We start from the raw sequence: 15,319 nt of genomic DNA, 5'->3' as shown, positions 1-15,319 counted from the left end.
GATGGAGGTTTTCTTTCAGAAAGTGGCGGGTTGAAAGTAATAACAGCACAACAGAGTGTAAGCTGTTCATAGGACATCCTTGGCCGTCATGGAAAGTAAGTTAACTTTAAGGAGTTCTGAATTCTGATTTGTAATGTATGGGTTTTTTAAACACAATCATTTTGATTGTGTTTTTTTTTCCCCGCTGTTATATGATGAATACCTTCAAGTCACTGTTTTAGTGAAATTTGATACATTCTGAGAACAGCAAAAATAAACCATTTAACATGTATAATTAATTCTGTTCTGTTTGCATTTATGATGTACATGTAGAACTGTGTAGGAGGCATGGAGAAGGTGAGGCTTCTGTCAGTGTCAAAGTTGTTGCATACAGTGCTCATATTCTACGTAGTCTTTTATATTTCATTACTTTCACTGTTTCTGACAGATCTAAAAAAATTTTTTTTAAAAGAACAGTAAGTATAAGGGAAGGAAACAGACAGTTATGTTAAAAGAAACACAGCTATAGGGAATAAACTAGGGATACTGTTACCCGCAATCCTCTGCTGATGATGTCACTGAGCATGTCATGAATGATGTAATATGTGACATCATCAGCAGTGGATTACGGGTAATAGTATCTCTAGTTTACTCCCCTATAGCTGTCTTTCTTTTAACATAACTGTCTGTTTCCTTCCCTTATACTTACTGTTCTTTTTTATAAAAAAATGTTTTGGGTTCGCTTCCGGTTCGCGTACCGGGGAGCGAACTGGGAAGCGAACTAAGAGAAATAGAGGTTGGCACAGTTGCAAATATTGTACCAATTTTTTTATAACGGGGAGGTAGTTCTGAAAAGAACTTTTTTTTAAATTGTTTTTGTTGTTTTATATTTTTTTTATTATTTTTCTGAACATTTTTTTTACTTTTTTTGAATTTTTCTGAACAGTTTTATATTTTTTTGTTTTTTTTTCGGAGGGGGCAACGAAAACGATTCATTGTAAAGGGCTCAACAGGAGGAAGAAAACAAAAAAAAGAATTTATTGTTTGGGGAGTTTCGGACAAACATGAGCATGATTGTTAATAGCTCTGTTGATCAGAGTGATGCTACTTTCTGCGTAGCAAATGATTCCACTGCAATGTACGCAGACTTGTTTTACTTCACGAAATCTCGTTTGTATATTTGGCACCATCTCCCTGCCCTCTGGTCCCGTTACTTCCGGTACAACAGATCTTCTGGCCATAATAGGGAGATTATCTAGGTCGTCCTGTTCCTCTTCTTCCTCTTCTTGCTGAATTATAACTTTAGCAGGTGGTCCACTCTTCCTTGGATGTGGTGGAGGTGGTGGGGAAGCACCAGCTGAAGCTAGTAAAGAAGCCATTGCTCACTGGTAACAAAGGGTCTTTCTCTCACAATGATGAAAGTCAGAGTGAGGAAAGAAGGAGGGATTTTCACCATTTGGGAAAAAAAATAGTTCTCAACCAATGAAAAGTGTTCATTTTAGATCATATGACCTAGTCTTACATCATTAGGAAACCGAAAGTGAAATGAACCAATGAAAAGTGTTATTACCAAGTCACATGACCTGCTGTGTTTACGTTACGCGCTTTGCAGGGCCTCCCGGTTTGCTTCCAGAAACCTGTGCTTTGCGACTCGGTAAGCGTACGAGTTCGCTAACGTAGCACGTCATATGACGTATCACGCGACAACGCGAAACGTCATGCGGACGGGAGGCGTCACGATGTTGTTTTCTAACGCGGCAGTTGCGGTAAAGAAACGTTTACCGGCTCGCGGTCTATTTCGCGGCATCAAGGTCAGCTAACGGGAAGCTTCCCGATTCGCGAAGCGGGAACGAAGAAAAAAAAATATTTAAAAAAAAAAATTCTTCATAAACATATAAAATATATTTTTGGATTTAAAGAAGAATACATTTTACAGCTACAGATATTAGCTGTTAAAAAACCAATGAAATTCACAGAAAAAACCATAGGTTATAGACCATATATAGTTAGGAATTAGCATTTACAAAACCTTGAAAATTCACTGAAAAAACCATAGGTTATAGACCATATATAGTTAGGAATTAGCATTTAAAAAACCTTATTTTACTCACACAAAACCATTGAAATTCCATATATAGTTAGTTGCACTAACTATATATCGCGCACCCGTAATCCACTGCTGATGATGTCACATATTACATCATTCATGACATGGTCAGTGACATCACTGATGACATCACTGATGACATCTCAAATGACATCACTGATGATATCTCATTTGACATCAATGGTCACATCAATGATGATATCATTAATGTGACAATACAATGCATCTCCTCACACTTTAATATAACCTCTGTTACACCCAGTGTTAAATACAGAGTATAATTTTTGAAACCATTGACACACCAATACTAGTTACTACATACCCACTCACTGATTCCTACGTCTACACACACATTCACTCATTCACCCATACAATCATTCATACATACAATCACTCATCTTTACAACACTATCATATGCACTCATACACCTATACAGACACTCACACTCTGCCACTCATCCATGGAGTTACTCACACACCTAGTCAGTCCTGTAAAGAATCAATCACAGTTCCATTTTCTAATCTACACAGTTAAACATAGAGTACCTTACATTTTAAAACATATACTAACACATACTTACTCTCTTATAGAATCACTGATACAAGTACACATTGATCTGCACAGAGTCACACACCTCCCAGCCAGTCATACACACACTCAGTCTCCCATACAAATACTTGTGCAACCAATCAATAACCCATATAGCTACTTATATAGCTACTGATCAACACATGCAGCAGCTTGCACAACAACAGACATGCTGATGCACACTTTCAGACAGTTTAGTCACTAACCCGTGCATTTAGTAAGACGCATTTAATCACTCACTCATACAGTCAATCACGCACCTACTAAAACCTTCATTGAGACACTTATACATCCACTCATTCTTCAATATGTAAAACATATTTAAACTTTACAGAAACACATAATCACTGGATGTTGTCATCAGTGATGTCATTTGAGATGTCATCAGTGATGTCATCAGTGATGTCACTGACCATGTCATGAATGATGTAATATGTGACATCATCAGCAGTGGATTACGGGTGCGCGATATATAGTTAGTGCAACTAACTATATATGGAATTTCAATGGTTTTGTGTGAGTAAAATAAGGTTTTTTAAATGCTAATTCCTAACTATATATGGTCTATAACCTATGGTTTTTTCAGTGAATTTTCAAGGTTTTGTAAATGCTAATTCCTAACTATATATGGTCTATAACCTATGTTTTTTTCTGTGAATATATATATATATATATACATACATATATGTGTGTGTGTGTGTGTTGTACACTTTAACACTTAAAGTGGAGCAAAATGTATGCAAAAAAGAAGCACAGAACTCTGGGTAGTTCACAAATTTAGGTGGAGAGCTACTCCTGTATAAAGCACCCCACAACACCAGCGACACTCTGAATCTGCTCACCTCAAATGTCTGTTTTTCTAGGAAAGTTTACAAGTATATGATTAGCACAGTGCCAACCATGCCTAGCAGTAAGACTATTTGTTGGTTTGCTGGCTGTGATATTTTTTAGATTGATGTTTAAAACTCAGTATTCCATTAGTATGCCCGGTAGAGCTTATAGAAACCTGCACTTGATGCAGCTTTTCAATTGTACTACTTCGAAACGTTGTGAACAGGACAAAAACATAAAAATACATTCAAGGAGAGATGTATATCTACGCATGTAGTTAATGAGGTTCTTAGTTTGGCGAATCTGCTGGACTTTGTTATCCTCCGTCCCTCTATTGCATGGGTGCAACAAGTGATGATACAAAATAGAGCAAAGGGACCTCATGCTCTATTGCTCAGCTATCTGTCAGGTCAATGTCAATGACTGAAATGAAATTCCATTTTATAGTCTGGTACCATAGAGAGTAGAAGGAAAATAAAATACTAATAGCATATTGTTTAAGTAGATCTAGGTACTGCACCTATGTCACTTCTAAGTGCTATTAAATACAATTGTTACCATTACTCAGTACACAATACTCCATTTACCCTCTCCGGAAGAATGAGAGAGCCTTGAGGGACTCATGATCTCAGAAATACTGCATTTTGGATCAACATCAGGTCTCTGAACCATATCGCAATCATCTCTCCAAACTAAATAATATGTTTTCTGAAAATGACATAAATATCTATGTTGGTTTTCTCACTTATCTAGATCGTTCATAACACTGGACTTTAGATTTCTCAGTGGCAATATGCGTTAGCAAAGCCTGGAATAAAACTACAGGCAGCACAAAAGCTAGACATAGATGTTGTCTTCCCTTCATACGCTTTTACAAATAGCATACAGATGGCAAAGTATGTGGGCTTACATTCCTGCATCACAGTTTGAAAGTGCAAATATAATAAAATGTGATATCGAATGGACAGACAAGTAGGTGTACTGTTAAGAGTCTACATTTTATTTAGCAGGGCAAACGCAACCGAGGTGACAAACGAGGCCGTTTAAAATAAATGTATAAGGATACAGCATCTATACAATTCTTAGGCCTCTACTAAGACCGGAATTGATGCACAGAGAAAATAACATTTGCAGTTGGTTCACAAAATAGAACAGAGGATCCAAGCCCCACTAAAGGTGAGGTGTTCAAACTAAAGGCACAGCCTGGATCTTAGAAATGCAGATACATTGAAAGTTCAGTTTTTCCTAATTTCTGCAGAGCTATAGATAAGTGTGATGTAATTGATTTGTATCCTTTAACGTAAATGTTTAGGGGCAGATTTATGAGTTCTTGCGCATCTCTGCAAATCAGCAGGGATGCGCCAGAATTGATGCGTCACGCAATTGCCTCCTTGCAGCACCACAGATGCGCCGCATTTACAATGCGGCGCACCATGGTGCAAGGAAGGGCAGATGCGTGACGCATCTTGTGGTGTACGGGCGGCGCATTGCTGGAGTAGCGTCGCAAGTGCGACGCAACTCCTGCAATGTACAGAGGCCACCCATACATAACGGGGTGCGTCACTCCTTACGCCTGCTTCAAGCAGGCGTAAGGATTTGACCCAGCAGCGTCGTAAAACTGACTCAGTGAAATCTTGTAGATTTCACTGCGTGAGTTTTACGGGGCTTTCCTACGAGGGAACGCCCACCCTGCGACAGAACGCCCACATGAAACCTGACGCAGGCTTCATGTGGCGCAGGGCTTTACAACGTGACGCATCTGCCTAGATGCGTCACGTTGTAAATAGGTCGCAGGGATGCGCCACGTTTCCACGCCGTTGCGTGATGCAACGGTGGCGTAAACGTGGCGCAAGTCCGACATAAATCTGCCCCTTAGTTCTTGCGTAAAAATGTTTTCTCTCCACATGAAGTGGACACAGAGTGGATACAAGGTTGACTTCCAAGTTTTCTCCTTTACTGCAGAAAGAAAATGCGATTGAAAATTAGTCTATTGACTAAGGGGCAGATTTACAAGCCCCTTGCGCCACGTTTACGCCGCTGTTGCGTCACGCAAGGCGGCGTAAACGTGGCGCATCCCTACGAGGCATTTACAACGTGGCACATCTATGGAGATGCGTCACGGTGTAAGGCCCTGCGCCGCATGAAACCTGCGTCAGGTTTCATGTGGGCGTGTCCACACAGGGGGGGGGGCGTTCCGTCGCAGGAACGCCCCTGAAAAGTGACTCAGTGAAATCTACGAGATTTCACTGAGTCACTTTCCCAACGCTGATGCGTCAAAACCCTGCGCCTGCTTGAAGCAGGCGTAAGGCTTGACGCACCACGTTAAAGATAGGGCAAGTTGGAATAGTGCTGGAGTTGCGTGCCGCATGCAACACAACTTCAGCACTGCGCCAACTTTACACCCAAGATGCGACACAATTTTAAAAGTGCTCTAATTTTCATACTGTTTGCATACAGCATACCTGGCATACTTGGCACTCACTTGCCACTATTTTCGCTCTGTTCCTGACATTCCCAGCCGATTTTAGGGCTGTAGATCGAGGGCTAGTGACAACAGCATTTACGGCGGCCATCTTGAGTGAGGGGGCGAGAGTGGTGAGAGCGCTCTAGTGTCCGGTATTTAAGGAGCCCCTAGGAAGCAGGCGCGAGATCCCAGCGCTTTGCAAACATAATGTTTGACTTCTGATCACGCAAGGAGCAATTTCCAGCTACTGTGCCACTTATTTTATTTTAAAAACGCCGAATTTTAAAAGTGCTCTAATTTTCATACTGTTTGCATACAGCATACCTGGCATACTTGGCACTCACTTGCCACTATTTTCGCTCTGTTCCTGACATTCCCAGCCGATTTTAGGGCTGTAGATCGAGGGCTAGTGACAACAGCATTTACGGCGGCCATCTTGAGTGAGGGGGCGAGAGTGGTGAGAGCGCTCTAGTGTCCGGTATTTAAGGAGCCCCTAGGAAGCAGGCGCGAGATCCCAGCGCTTTGCAAACATAATGTTTGACTTCTGATCACGCAAGGAGCAATTTCCAGCTACTGTGCCACTTATTTTATTTTAAAAACGCCGAATTTTAAAAGTGCTCTAATTTTCATACTGTTTGCATACAGCATACCTGGCATACTTGGCACTCACTTGCCACTATTTTCGCTCTGTTCCTGACATTCCCAGCCGATTTTAGGGCTGTAGATCGAGGGCTAGTGACAACAGCATTTACGGCGGCCATCTTGAGTGAGGGGGCGAGAGTGGTGAGAGCGCTCTAGTGTCCGGTATTTAAGGAGCCCCTAGGAAGCAGGCGCGAGATCCCAGCGCTTTGCAAACATAATGTTTGACTTCTGATCACGCAAGGAGCAATTTCCAGCTACTGTGCCACTTATTTTATTTTAAAAACGCCGAATTTTAAAAGTGCTCTAATTTTCATACTGTTTGCATACAGCATACCTGGCATACTTGGCACTCACTTGCCACTATTTTCGCTCTGTTCCTGACATTCCCAGCCGATTTTAGGGCTGTAGATCGAGGGCTAGTGACAACAGCATTTACGGCGGCCATCTTGAGTGAGGGGGCGAGAGTGGTGAGAGCGCTCTAGTGTCCGGTATTTAAGGAGCCCCTAGGAAGCAGGCGCGAGATCCCAGCGCTTTGCAAACATAATGTTTGACTTCTGATCACGCAAGGAGCAATTTCCAGCTACTGTGCCACTTATTTTATTTTAAAAACGCCGAATTTTAAAAGTGCTCTAATTTTCATACTGTTTGCATACAGCATACCTGGCATACTTGGCACTCACTTGCCACTATTTTCGCTCTGTTCCTGACATTCCCAGCCGATTTTAGGGCTGTAGATCGAGGGCTAGTGACAACAGCATTTACGGCGGCCATCTTGAGTGAGGGGGCGAGAGTGGTGAGAGCGCTCTAGTGTCCGGTATTTAAGGAAACGGTCTATATCCGCGCTAGCGGTCGCGTTTGCGGAAGCGCCTCCTCAGCGCCGGAGTCACGCCAGAGTCAGCCCGTCTGTGCCCGTCCGCGCCTCGGGCGTGCCTCAGGGCTATGGCACCACCATATGGTTCAGTCCCCAACCTACCACAGGTACCTATAGCCGATGTAGCAATACATTCAATAGAATCCCCCTACATCAAATATACGTCTGTCGATTTGAAGGCTCTACAACCAGCAATAAAACCCTCCTGCAGGTTGTTAAAATTGGGGTGGGAGAAGGATTCCTGTCAAACCTGTCAATTACATATTGACCCTGTAGGGATCAAATCCACGCTGTCTGATTCCCTCAAGAACTCCTCAAAATCAAAGACAAAATCCTTTTCCTTTATTAGCCTCAACTGTCGCTCTTTACCAATGCATAAACTAGAAATTTTTAACCTACTCTTAGATGAAGCACCCGACGCATTGTTTATTACTGAAACCTGGCTCAAAGAAAGTTCGGGTCCAGACATAGCTATGGCACTTCCGGACTCCTACGCTATCACCAGACTTGACAGGGAAAAGATACCTGGCGGAGGAATTGCCATCATCTTCAAAAAGATTTTTAATTGCGAATTTAAACCTCTTTTATGTGATGGCTGCCAAGCGGCGACATTTAAACTTACGCTAGCCCCTTATTTCACTTTAGCCGGAGTCCTTGTGTATCGGCCTCCGGGGGCAGCATCCAAATGGGTGACAAATATGTCTGCACTTATCGGACCGTTAGCCATGAGAACTGCCAATTTCACAATCTTAGGCGACATAAACTTGCATCTAGAGGATGAGGAATGCTCTTTAGCTAAAGACTTCATAAATGACTTAGCAGCTCTCAATCTAACCTTAAAGAACTCAGGGCCTACACATCGTGCTGGACACCTGCTAGATCCCATCTTTTCCAATCTTAACAATATTGTGACGCATTCTGCCCAGCCTCTGCCCTGGTCCGACCACTATTTGGTTAAATTTGCCCTTCAGGTCGACCCAATAAATAAAGATAATACTCCCCTACCCACCCAGTTTATAAGAAAGTGGAAACAACTTGACATTGACAGTCTCAATACCCTCCTGGAAGAACATAGGCCTTGCACTAAGACCACTGTTCAACAGCTTTCCTCCACAGTACAAAACTGGCTTCTTGCAGCCATTGACTCCACCCTGCCCAAAACAAAGCTTAAACCCAACACCCACCGCTCTCCTGCACCCTGGTTCAACGATATCTTACAAAATGAAAAAACTAGATGTAAAAATCTTGAACGTCAATGGAGGAGGAGTTACTCACCTGTAATCAAGGAAAAATACAAAATTCAGTTAATAGCGTATCAAAAGCAGTGTAGCAAGGCTAAAGCAGAATTCATCTGCACAAAAATCACAAATGCCTTAGACCACTCCAAAACACTTTTTAAACTAGTAAAAGAGCTGTCTGGCTCTAATACGTCTCAACTCCCACCTGAACTTAATAAAACTCAATGTGACCTACTAGCTGCCTTCTTCATCAATAAAGTCGACCAAATTCACCAAGACATTAATCAAGCTTCTAATAAATATAAGTTAACCACTGAAGCTACCCCAAACTGTGCATCACCTACCTCGGGTAATGCTCCAGGCATTCCGGATTGCTCTACTCCGGTTAATGCATCTTCTGTCACACTTGATAGTTGGCCCTTGCTGAACCCTGATATGGTTCAAAGGCTGCTAAAAACTATTAAATCTGGCTCACCTAAAGACCCATTGCCATGCTCAGTCTTAAAGCAACTTAACAGCAACGTCTTGGTTACCATCACTGATCTTCTCAATGCTTCGTTACTGGAACAATTTGTACCCAGTGAATGGAAGCATGCAATGATTCATCCGCTCTTGAAGAAAGCTGGAGCAGACCCCAATTTGCCAGCTAACTTCCGCCCAATATCCTTGCTGCCCACCTTTGCAAAAATATTGGAGAAACATGTACATCGTTGCCTCACTGATTTCATTACCACTCATGACCTATTACCATCCCACCAGTCGGGATTTCGTGCAGGCTTTTCCACAGAAACTACCTTGCTGGGGGTAACCGAAAATATCCGCCGCATGGTGGACAAGGGCGAAACAGTGGCACTTGTGCTGCTTGACCTCAGCGCGGCATTCGACACCGTGTCGCATGCGGTCCTCGCCCAAACACTCCACTCCCTGGGCATCCGTGGGGCAGCTCTCAACTGGATTAGATCATTATTGGAAAACCGCACGTTCCAGGTCTTCTCACAAACTGCCTGCTCCGATACCATGACATTCAAACACGGAGTTCCACAGGGCTCTATTCTTAGCCCGTTGCTTTTCAACGTGTATATGAGCCCCCTGGCCAAAATAGTGGAGGAAACAGGGCTTTTAATGTTTTCCTACGCTGATGATTCCCAGCTGCTTTTTTCTTTATCAGCTGCAGATTCTGATAATTCCTCCACCCTACAACTCGGACTCTGTAAAATCGCCGACTGGATGCAAAAAAACTTCCTAAAACTTAACGGCGAAAAAACCGAGTTAATCGTGTTGGGCAAAAATAAAGAACTTTGGGGACCCCAACATTGGCCAACTGAAATGGGCACCCCCCCTACCCCGGTTACTCATGCTCGCAACCTGGGCGTCATTATTGACGACTCACTCAGTTTACATCAGCAAGCGGTAAAGACTTCAGCCACCTGCTTTGCCATATTAAAATGGCTAAAAAAGATCTGTTGGATGCTGCCTGAAAACACCAAGAAAACAGTTGTCAATGCCCTAATAACATCTAGGCTAGATTATGGCAACGTTTTGTACCTGGGGGCGAACAAAGCTACTGTCCGCAGGTTGCAATCAGTGCAAAATGCAGCAGCCAGACTTCTCTGTAAAATTCCCATCTCTACTCCAACCACTAAATACATCAGGAAGTTACACTGGCTAAAAATTGAAAACCGAGTTAAATTCAAATCTCTATGTTTTATGCACAGGATTTCCACCAACACCGCTCCTAAATATCTGCAAAACCTGGTGCGCCCCTACCGTCCTTCCAGATCTCTTCGGTCTTCCACGGCAAATCATTTTGAAATTCCAAGGACCAGGCTGTCACGCATGGGTGGCAAGTCCTTCTCATTCCTAGGACCTTCGCTCTGGAATTCAATGCCACATACATTGCGGTCTGAGTCGAATTACATCACATTCAGAAAAGCCTTAAAAACATGGCTCTTTAACATCTAGTTTCTGTAACCGCATTGCTATTGGGATCTGCCGCGCCGGGAAACCCTTTGTTGGGTAGCTGTGCGCATTACAAATGTAAACAAATAAAAATCTGTTCATTCCTGCGCCATGGTGCGCCGCATTGTAAATGCGGCGCATCATGGGGGGCGCAAGGATGAACTTGCGTGCCGTATCTTTCCTGGCGCATCTCTGCCGATTTGCAGAGATGCGTCAGGCAACGTAAATCTGCCCCTGCGTCTCTAGCACGTCCATAGCGTCAGTGGCCTGTCACCAACACATTGAAACGTATTGCTGCCAAAATGTTCACCCTAGCCCAGCTCAGACCAAAGTGCGAGGGCAGAGATCAGAGTGGCAGAAATAATTCTCCTGCAAATATATCAAAGCTGACTCCTTAAAAAACGTGGAATTGCTGATATGAATTTAATTTCTTCGATCACTGGATTACTAATTTTAAAACGTTTCCGCCGCTAGCTAGCGTGGCAAATATTAAACACGGAATTTATTTTTGGAATCATTCATTACAGTCAGAAATTCTTTTTATGTCTACCATTTAGGATGACCTATTACATGAACAGGGTTTGCAAATTTTCAGTTGGAAATGTGAATGTGTGAGCAACAGTAAAGGGCCTTCATTAATATCTCATCTTTGCATTTAACTGTCAGAATTGAATTTGCTCTTGTCTGTTATGGAATTGTCTTGCTATTTTTAATGGTAAAACTATGACTCAGTCTTTAATAACAGCATGCAGCATCAGCCCCATCAAATTACAGGACAAAGGTGATGTTCTCATTGGTGGCCCCAGGAAATGACTCTTTGCAGGAGTTATTTGTTTCTATAAATATTTCCTTGCTTGCAGATCAGTTTTGCATTTCTTCATATGAGTCATTCAACGTTTTCGTAAAATATTGTATCAAAAGTACTTTGTTTTTGTATTGCTGAAATGAGATGTGCTGACTCCGTGGTTTTAGCCAAACAACATTACATGGCTTATAAAACGCCTTCCATGTATCAGAGAAGTTTGATGCTATTTCTGCCCTTTAATTTCCAGGGTTCAGGTTTGTTGCTTACAACTAATATCACATAAACGGCTGATCAAAGGTTTATGATATCGGTCTGCAATTCAGATCGGAACTTAAGTGAATGCATTTCCGAAAACTACTGAGAACCAAGCTTATCAAACTTGCCTGTAACTGAACCACACTGAAGAATAAGTTGTGAAGAAGAACATAAAACAAGGTTAGGCTGTAACAGGACCGCATGCCAGAATATCAATGACGGAAACATCACCCTACAAAGACATCATGTCCAAACATTGAAAATCAACATATCATGAATATAAGGATCTAGTGGTAATTGTTGGTTTACTATGCTTCACTCTACATCTGCACGCCTTGGAGATATATATATTCCCAAGGTACCATGTGTGTGCAGTTAAGTATAGTGAACATATGCTTCCCTGAATAAACTTACGGTAGCATACGCTCTGACCCTAATATGATACTCTTAAATTAGTAATCCAATTAGTCCATTTAATATTGCAGCAATATACTTCTGGTAAGAGCACTGCTGTACTTTGTCAGGGCTACAGTGTACTAGCCTCGAAAAGACACATAAAGAGGAAAAGTACATTTGCCAGGCAGCAAAGCCAGTTTTTATATATCAAGTCACCCCTAAAGTATTTCTTGCAATCCTAGAGGGTTGGGTGTTTGATTTGTAAAAATAAAAGTGGCGTATAGGGGTGGCCACGCAAGTTGGCCATGTGGACAGCGCCGCTGCTGACTATCCAGCAAGATGAGATAATGTAAGAATCTGCCCAAGAAACTTAGGGATTCTTACCTGTCAACGCTCCGCTACTAGCGAGAATGGAGTTGATGCGCTTTGGAGCAGCGAGATACGACCACATGGTGGCCGATTAGGGAAAGGCAGAAGTGGCCTAGTTCCAGAACAGATGACGGCCTGCAGCTGCAGCGAAAGGGCCCATGTGGAGTCTAACAGGAGCACCCTGTGTCAGGGGTAGCGCTGGGAGATTTGGGGCTGCTCTTTCCCTGTAGAGCCCCATGGAGCATCAAGCGACCCTCCCGTGAAGGCGGTGAGTGAGAGCCACACGATGCAGTGCACAGGAGATAAGGTGGTATACCTTCACGGGGAAGAACCGGAGGGACCATTTAAGACACCACAGCAGCCTGGGGGAGGCATAGCGGAGGTAGCGGTGGGGCATACCCGCCAAACAGAAGGGATCCATCGACAGGGTCCTGAGCGGAGGTCTGACATGGGGGAGCCACTTGCCTGACTTCAATATGCCGCCTGGTCGAGACACTCCATAGTAAATAAAAGATACAGGCTCACTAGAGACAAGTGATGAAACCCAGGAACATTTAAAAGCACAACAGAGTGGCAGGCGCTTCCCCTGGTCAGCCCCCACACATTCACCCTTGGTTTCCATTGCCGACCCGTGCTATAGCTGCAACGCACTGGCTGGAGCCCCAGGGGCTGGGGAGAAAACGAGGAATAAAAAGCGGCCTTCAAAAGGAGTGAGACACCACAAGAGAGGAACATCCTCCAGCTTGGCTGTGAAAACATTTCATAGACACTCCACAAGGCTCATGCTCACAGAGAGAACCCACCAACAAATGGGGGCGAGGTGAAAGTGAGGGGTCCCATTGACGCCAAGCCTTGTGAGAAGTTGGAAACCCATAAAGCCAGCACGGAGGTAGCGAGGGCTCCTCCAACAACAAAGCAATAGAGTTTCCTGATACTTCAATCCCACGACTGCTAAAGACCTACCAGTACCTAGAGAAGAGGAGAACGCCATGGCACTATCTGAAGAGGGTAAAACCAAAGGGGATGATGGATGGTGTGTTGAACAATGCAAGCACTCACCCCCAGTCAACTGATCTGAGTTTAATCCATCATCATTCTTTAGCTCACTCCGCCACCCCAGTTCAGACATGGCCATATGCAAATCAGTCTGACCCTGTGCATCATGGAATCAGTCCAGCCTGAACAGCCCTTTGGTTTTGCTTTGTTCGCCCTAAGTTGGCAGGATATGCCCAGACGTGGCTCCCTTGCTCACTTTGCCACTAGATTCAAGCTAGCCTGGCTGATGGTGGCTGATTAGCCGGAAACCGGTCCCAGGATGCTTGTTTCTGGTCCAGCGAAGACATGGCTTGGCAGTTTGGGCTGGACTGTTCCCATGAGGCACAGGGTCAAACTGATTTGCATATGGCCATGTCTGAACTGGGATGGCGGAGTGAGCTAAATAATGATGATGGATTAAGCCCAGATCAGTTGACTGGGGGTGAGTGCTTGCAATGTTCAACACACCGTCCATCATCCCCTTTGGTTTTGCTTTGTTTGCCCTAAGTTGGCAGGGTATGCCCTGACGTGGGTCCCTTGCTCACTTTGCCACTGGATTCAAGCTAGCCTGGCTGATGACGACTGATTAGCTAAAAACCGGTCCCAGGATGTTTGTTTCCGGTCCAGGGAAGACATGGCTTGGCAGTTCGGGCTGGACTGTTCCCATGAGGCACAGGGTCAGACTGATTTGCATATGGCCATGTCTAAACTGGGGTGGCAGAGTGAGCTAAAGAATGATGATGGATTAAACACAGATCAGTTAACTAGGGGTGTGTGCTTGCAATTTTTAACACTCTGTCCATCATCCTCTTTGGTTTTACTATATAAAGAGGACTTGCTTGCCTCTTTGCGAGAATTTAAACAGGAACTGCGGGAGGAACTAAAGGCAGACATGGCGCAGTCCCTGGACTCGCTTAGGGCAGATCTCAGTGGCAGACTAACTTCCCTACAACAAGATGTGGATTCGGTGGGCACCAGGGAGATGGACATAGGATCCAAAACCGATATTCTGTAGTAGGGGATGTCTGTGTATAGTCATAATCTTGTGAATAGTCCCACCCATGTGCGGGGACCCCGGAACAATCGAAATAGTCTCTTAAGTTGTCTTCTTCTGTAGTCCTGCATAGACACTGAAGAGAAAATCAAAGACAAATAATGCAGCCTAAAACTACAAGGCTACATAGGCCAGCCCTTCATCTCGAAGTGAAAAATATAACCAAATAATATTACATTTTGCACCTTCTGTAAAGTTTCACACCTAGAGAAACTCCCCTTCACAAAAATCCTTTGTCATGATAGAGAGGAAGGGTTGGACAGACAAGCCCCATAGGCTGCCGTTATGTGTCTGGAAAAGGGATACCGTGCCTTTAAGGAACTATCCAGAGACCCTCGGTATCCCAGGATGCACAGCCAAAGGCCTTTTACTTTCAGTTCTTTTTTCCGGCTCCTGCTAGAAGGACCCTGGAGCATTGAGCTCTACCTTTTTTGGTATATCCTCAATTTTTGGAGCTTTTCCAGTGTTTTGAGTGTTTCGCTCGACGTCTGGGGTCTTCCTCTTCCAGTTGCTGTCTTTTCTGACCAGTTTTGCCACCTCTATTCTGTCAAAATACCAATCAGCCAGGGCCCTGAGTGTGGTAGGAAGAAGGCTAAATCTGACCCTCACAGAGTGTGCATACCCTGTCTCCCTTCAACCCATGTCCCTAACTCCTGTGATATCTGTCACTCTTTCTCCAGGAGGACCCTGCGTGACAGGGAGAAGATTCGTCTCCAAGGCCGGGA

The sequence above is a fragment of the Lissotriton helveticus genome, chromosome 4_1 (assembly GCF_964261635.1).
Source record: "Lissotriton helveticus chromosome 4_1, aLisHel1.1, whole genome shotgun sequence".
Classification (NCBI taxonomy): Eukaryota; Metazoa; Chordata; class Amphibia; order Caudata; family Salamandridae; genus Lissotriton; species Lissotriton helveticus.
Note: the sequence above shows the minus strand (reverse complement) of the source record.